Genomic DNA, 7,012 nt, shown 5'->3' with positions numbered 1-7,012 from the left:
ACGTCATTCTTATAAGCTGCACTATGACTAGGCTAATGCAGGCATGAATGACGTGAATCTATTGAGGAAATGAAAAAGGAAACTTTTTTTTTTTAAAGCGCTTTTATTGCCACACCACACAATGTACATAGCGTACATTATAATAAGAACCATGTTGATAATAAAGAATTGAAAACTATATACACACACTGCTGTAGCCTACAATATACACAATAAGCCTAAACGCCGCCGTTTGGAATCCGCATTCTTCGCATTACTCCGGTCCCTGCAGGGTCTGCGGGAGTTGTCAGACGTCCTCATCCTGGATCAGAAGCTGGCTTCTGGGAGCTGTTGGAATAACCAATAAATAATCAAAACATAGTCTATCCATGCACAGCATATTGACAACTTGTCTATAAAGTAACAAAAGTCATATTGACAGCGTATATGTTCTTACTCTCTTTCCCTCTTCTGTGGTGAGACTGTGAGTATTTCGGGTTGGCTTCAAGACGCGCCTGTAGCACAGCACACAGGTCCGTCACGCAGCTAAAAACAAACAAGAGGAATGAATAAAATGACCAGTGCTTAACAGTGTCAGTGCCAGCCGTGGTAAAAGTCAGCGCCGCTCACCCTCGATAGTGTCCCCGTCTGCCTCTCTGAAGTTCGGACTGTTTGACACCGCCTCCTTCAACCGACTCGTTACATCCATATTGTGAGGTGACAGTAGCCTGTAAAAACAACAGGCCTATAGTTAATAAAAAAAACTGCATTGACATAACGTAACATCAGGTCCAACTCAAATAGATATTGGGAGAACATTCACTTATTCTTACCCTTGACCTGGATTATAATGCCATGGTGAGTTATGCAGGCGGCGAACTGCTTCCTATAAATTGAAAACACGAAATTCCTTTTTTTAAATAAAGCAACTCACACTGGTTTTCACGTGATGGACACAATTAAGTTGAGTTTAGCCTAAAGCCACAGTCAATAACCTACTCTTACCGCGATTTTCGGATTCTGTATCCGCCCTCTTGGGGGTGCGCTCTTCAACTTCTCTGGAATGTAACTCCAGTCCGTTCTCGACGGCCATCTTGCCTCTGTGGCGAGGGGAGGTGAAGGACAACGCCACCTGGGGGATTTCACCCCAGGAAATTTCTTACAACAAGCGGACAACACAAGTTCAGTACCCAAATATACAGGACAGAGACGTGGTTCCAAAATAAGATGTTTATTAATTTCAGTCAAAATAATTACTAAATGAAGATCTGAAAAGAAAAGGAATTAATGGCACAAAATAACTCAGCTTATGAAAATGTAACATTTATTAACAAATATCTTTTACAAACACTAAAATTTATTCTTTAAAGAAAAACACTTATGCTGAAATTAACAAAAGGGGTGAACAGAAGCCAGCTATAGGGAGGCAGCCTACCAAAGGGTGTGTTCCAGGAGTGCAACAACTTACCCACCACGCGTGCTCTCAGCAATCATAGCAAAATGGTGCTGCACTGCAAACTGTGTCCCAGTGAACTTTAACACTACAAACTTGTGAGGGGAACCACACTACCGTGCCTAGCCTCCACTAAAGCCGACTAATGCCACTAAAAGAAAAGAGAAAAACACAATATTAAACAATTAAAAACACCAGTTGGTCCAAAATAATCTTAAAAGCAAGCTAAAACCCAGGCAAAACAGCAGCCGACAACCTAGATAAAAAGGTGCACAGGCTAAGCCACTGCAAGGTGTGCTTCCAACTATAAAGAAAAGGAAAATTCAAATTAGTACCACTTTCTTGTAACACACAGTTCATATATATCTTTCTTCCTACCTAGATGCAGACACCAGTAACACTAGGCCAAAAGGGAGAGGAAACCAAGACCAGCAACAGCCAGAGGAGAAAAAGGCAGACAAGGAAAGTCAGGAGGCCACAGGTGCTTTAAATGCCCTCAGCCTAATCAGGGGAAGGGAGTGGCCTGAACACAGGGGTGTGTTCAGGAAATGACCTAGTGCACCCCATCACACCTCCAACCAAGCGAATCTGGTCGATTCCCTCCAGAACCCTCTCCACGACCATATCCACAGTGCTGGCCACCATACGAGACATCCCGGTCATAGCATTCAACAGGACTTTCATTTTATCTGCCTGTAAGCAAGTGAGTAAGTAAGTTTAATATACAGCACATTTAAAATCAGCGAGAACTGTCCCAAGTGCTGTACAGTGTCAACAAGACTAAAATTAAACAATCAAATGGTCATGTGCAAGTAGAAAAAAACACACAAACCTGTAGACCCGCAGAGAGTTGCTGGGGAGTTGAAAGCAAGTCGTCTTCCAGCCATTCCGCAAACCAGGGCAGTTTTCACAGTACGGGACTCTGTCTGCCTTTCTGTCTGCCTTTCTGCCGCCAGATCTGCTCCTTAAACTTTTTGTTTACACTGCACGACACAATGTTTCTCATACGTGATTGAACGAGAGCTTATGCGAGCCGTTAAGCTCCACCAATCATATGCGTATACATCATTACACGGAATACTCGCGAGACAACCTCCCGTCCTTTTGCTATTTAATGTTGTCTGACCACAGCTGGCAATTTGCACTGTTTTGACACAAAAATGGATTCTGCAAGGACAAAGAAAAGACCTCGGCGATATTGTGACCATTGTGACACCGAATTAAGCCATACACAATAAAACACTGAGCGCACTACTGCACATTATGTATACAGGCCAGATTTCTATATTTTTATTTCTATATTTCTATTTTATTTAAGAAGCCTTTTAGAATATTGCTGTTGCATGCTTATTTTATCTTTATCTTATCTTTATTATTATACATTTGGACATCCAGTGCGGGCAACAAAGAAAAGAATTTCATTGTTCAGGGAAACACGTTTTTAACTGCACACATGACAATAAACCTTTGAATCCTTGAATCCTTGAATTTTGCCCACAAAAAGCGGTATTACAAAAGAGGTGTTTGGGAGAAAAAAAAACACAGCAACAAACTTGGCTGGAGTTGGAGGTGATGGTTAACCTGACTCCCGCCCTCTTGTCAGGAAAGGGAACGCCCCCGCGTGTAGTTGGTGAACGCAGCCAGATGACGAGAGTCAGGTTAGGTGATGGTGATGAACGTGTAGAAACAGGCCTGCCCACCCCCCACCTCACCTCACCCCACCCCACTTGAAAATGACTGTGGCACCTCCTGACCTCATCACTGGCATTTACATATTAAAGGCTCTCCTAAGTAGGGGAGGGGAGGGGGGCATGGGGGAGCAGTTGCCAGGTCAATTTGCAACAACTTGGGCCAAGTTTTCACTTTTACCACCGCAAATGAAGGGGCTTAACGTATGCGGACATGTAAGGGGCCACATACATCCACAAATCCCTCTTTTCATGCAGTGAGTGTTTCCCAACCTTTTTCTGCCTGAGTACCCTCTGAGCCTTCTTGTCACACCACGAGTACCCCCTCACACATACAACGCGTGCGATGATTCTCCAAAAGTAGAGCAACACAGTGGTTATTACATGAAAATCATTTTATTAAATATCCTTAACTTGAACATAAAATTCTCAGACTTTCTCTCTCTTTTTTTTAACCTCAGTTGAATTCAACATAATAATAAAAAACATTTTCTTGAAATATAAATAATTAACCAAAATAGTATAAATACTAAATCAAAATAATATTCCTTTATTATCTAACTTAAACAAGTAACATTTCTCTTTTTTTTAATAATACATGAACATAACTCATTTCTCTCTCTTTTTAAGAATACCTTAACAGGCCTAACTCATGTAACATTCATCACAAAACTGGAGTCTCCTTCATAAACAGTCCTCCATAAAAGTGTGACGCCTTAATAAAATAAATAAATAAAAAACATAAAAACTCCCTGTGCGCCGCGTACCCGCTGCAGTACCTCCGCGTACCACTAGGGGTACGCGTACCCCCGGTTGGGAAACACTGATCTAAGGCAATGAATTCCATAATTTTTTGTGTAATGCCCTTTGCCTTGGCACCATCACTGAAAAACTTTTTTGCCTTTTCAAAAACGTCCGCCACAGACGGAGTCGGCGTGCTCAGATTGACTTTCCTTTTCTGTGCCGCGTTCTTCTCATATTCTGAATGGCGATCTGGATGTTTAGATTTGAGGTGATAAATTAAACCCGACGTGGAGAAACTCTTTGAAGATGTACACCCTCTAGAAATTTCAGCTTTACATGATTTGCAAATTGCTATCCGTTGGTCTTTCTCAGATACACTGAAATACGTCCACACCGCAGACATGTTGGCCCGAGTGCTGTTCACGGTTTTTGCTTGCGTCATCACAACATTCTGTTTCGGCCTTGTTGTTTCGGTGATAAAAGTCTTTCGACCAAAGATTTTCGGTGGCCGAATTTTTGGTGCATCCCTACGTCGAACATCATTTTACTTTTACAAAGTCTTCCAAACAAAGCTTTAACCTAGAACTTTTTTTGGTCCAAATGCACAGCTCAAAGCTGTCAATTAGGAAGACTTGGTCCTTGTGCTTCTGGTTATAATTGCTGATCATCACATGAAGGTAGGCATTAATCACCTAAACAGAGTAATATTTTTAAAAAGGATATGTTTAATGACTAGCTTCTCTAAAGGATTATTTAAGTGTTTTTTAAAAACTTGTGAGGCAGGAGAGATACAGTGACAGAACTACATTTCCTTCCATCCATCCATCCTCTTCTGTTTTATCCGGGGTCAGGTCCCAGGTCAGCTCTTCTGGGGGAATCCCAAGGCATGAAAGAACCAGACTATTTCCTCCTCTTGCATGGTCATTGCAGGACTATTACCTATCTGGGGAGGATGAATCATGAAGTTGCCACAGAGACACACAGGACAAACAACCATTCACACACACATACCCAAGAGAGAACAACTGACCTAATAGACATTTTTTTCACCACCGGAAACTTGACTAACAATACATAAAATACAAATATACTGGAAGCACGTGACATGCATGCAGAGAGGCTCTGACTGGGATTTGAACCCAGGACCTTCACACTTCACTGAAACACAACAGTGCAATTAACTTTGCCTCTTTGCCTGGAGCTGGGGTTGTAGCAGCTGGAGGTGAGGTGGTTGTGGCAGCTGGAGGTGAGGTGGTTGTGGCAGCTGGAGGTGAGGTGGTTGTGGCAGCTGGAGGTGAGGTGGTTGTGGCAGCTGGAGGTGAGGTGGTTGTGGCAGCTGGAGGTGAGGTGGTTGTAGGGGCTGGAGGTGAGGTGGTTGTAGGGGCTGGAGGTGAGGTGGTTGTAGGGGCTGGAGGTGAGGTGGTTGTAGGGGCTGGAGGTGAGGTGGTAGCGGCTGGAGGTGAGGTGGTTGTAGCAGCTGGAGCTGAGGTTGTAGCAGCTGGAGGTGAGGTGGTTGTAGGGGCTGGAGGTGAGGTGGTTGTTATTTTATGTGGAACTCGTGGATTTTGTTCTTTGAAGTGTTATAAGTGATCAGTACTGATATTTTTGTACACTGTCCCATTCTCTGCAAGAAGGTCAGCACTCTTTCCTTGAATGGATATGATTGTGAGGGGTCCAAGAAAGTTTGGCTCCAGCTTTCCCCCTTTTCGCTGCTGAGTCCTCACATTTTGTCTCAAAACGTTTTGGCCAACGCTGAATGTGATTTTTGTGCTGGCAGAACGTAGCGTTTTTTCCGTCTTGCTTTGGGATTTTGACACATTTTCCTTTACTATGTCTTTGATGACATCTAGCTGCTTTATGCTTTCACTTACACTTTCTTCTTCCATTACTTCCTCCACGCTCTTGTCGATCTATAACAACATAAACTTCAGACTTTAACTACATTGGCAAATCATAAGTATTTTTAATACAATGTAAATCATACTTTTTTATGTTTCAAACCTGGTATTTTTCTGGGATCTCCATTGGGTAGCGGGCTTCCCTTCCAAACATCAAAAAGAATGGTGAAAACTTTGTTGTCATCTGTTTTTTTGTTCAAAGTCCAAACATTACCGCATCAAGATATTCGTCCCATGTCTCGGGTTTAGAACCTACCAGTTTGCAAAGAGATCTGACAAAAACATGTTAAGATTGACATGATGACATGATTTAGCTTATGAAATTGTGACTATTATTGTAGATCAATAGCTAATTCCTGTCACTGTTACCTTTGGATGGTCCCATTCATTCTTTCAACCAGACCATTAGTCTGGGGATGGTAGGGTGCACACAAACTTCTCTTTATGCCAAGGTTTTTCACAGACATTCTTGTTTATCTGTCACAACCATACACATTTCAGAAGTCAAAGAACTGCATGCCAAATTTGAAAAAAAAAAAAAAAAAAAAAATGATGATGAAATGTAATTTTACCACATTCACGAACTCTGTGCCTTGGTCAGTCAAAATTCTTTTTGGTGCCTCAAATTGATAGGCAAACTTAAGAATCTGGTTTGTGACCTCCTCGGCATTTTTTTTAAAGTTATGGGGTACGTCTGTGTCCACTTTGTGTAATAGTCTATCATTACGCAGATATATTGGTGTCCATTTGTTGTTGTTTTTAGTCCATTCCATCCATTTTAGTCATTCCTATCAGCCCAAAAGGTTCTGACACCTAAATGGAAAGAGACAAAATAAAGAATACACTAACAGATCGGATTTAAACATTTCATTCAACATTGTGCTAAGGTTGTAAAAGTAGAGTAAAAGATTATAGTCCATTAACCATTTCGCAGAAAAAATCTTTGTTAATAAGACTTCACCAATACCTTTATTGGGATGTGCTCTGGAGTCTCTTTTATTTGATGCTCAGCTGACTGGCAAACAGCACATTCATATACCTGCATAGGTGATAGGTGTCGCAATAATTTTACATATTTATTGTGTGTGTATACAAACAGAGGATTGTACTTCCATTAAAAATGATTGTTTACTTTTTCTTCACCTGACCTCCAAATGATCATTAAATAAAAACACAATTTTAACAATACAGTTCATGTTTAAATGAAAACACTTTTAGATCAATTCTAAGGGTAGGTCTTTGCGTTTTGT

General features: G+C 41.4%; 1 long non-coding RNA gene across 1 annotated transcript; it reads right to left on the bottom strand.

Annotated features, from left to right (window-relative positions):
- Window positions 1–436: 436 nt before the first annotated feature.
- On the bottom strand, window positions 437–1,011 carry LOC142385523 (uncharacterized). Its single transcript, XR_012770200.1, has 4 exons — window positions 985–1,011; window positions 813–865; window positions 610–707; window positions 437–525 (listed from the first exon to the last, which is right to left on the bottom strand). It is a non-coding gene; the product is annotated as an uncharacterized LOC142385523 (long non-coding RNA).
- Between the last annotated feature and the right edge of the window lie 6,001 nt (window positions 1,012–7,012).

This window comes from Odontesthes bonariensis, chromosome 8 (assembly GCF_027942865.1).
Source record: "Odontesthes bonariensis isolate fOdoBon6 chromosome 8, fOdoBon6.hap1, whole genome shotgun sequence".
Taxonomy (NCBI): domain Eukaryota; kingdom Metazoa; phylum Chordata; class Actinopteri; order Atheriniformes; family Atherinopsidae; genus Odontesthes; species Odontesthes bonariensis.
Note: the sequence above shows the minus strand (reverse complement) of the source record. Positions and strands in the feature narration are given on the sequence as shown.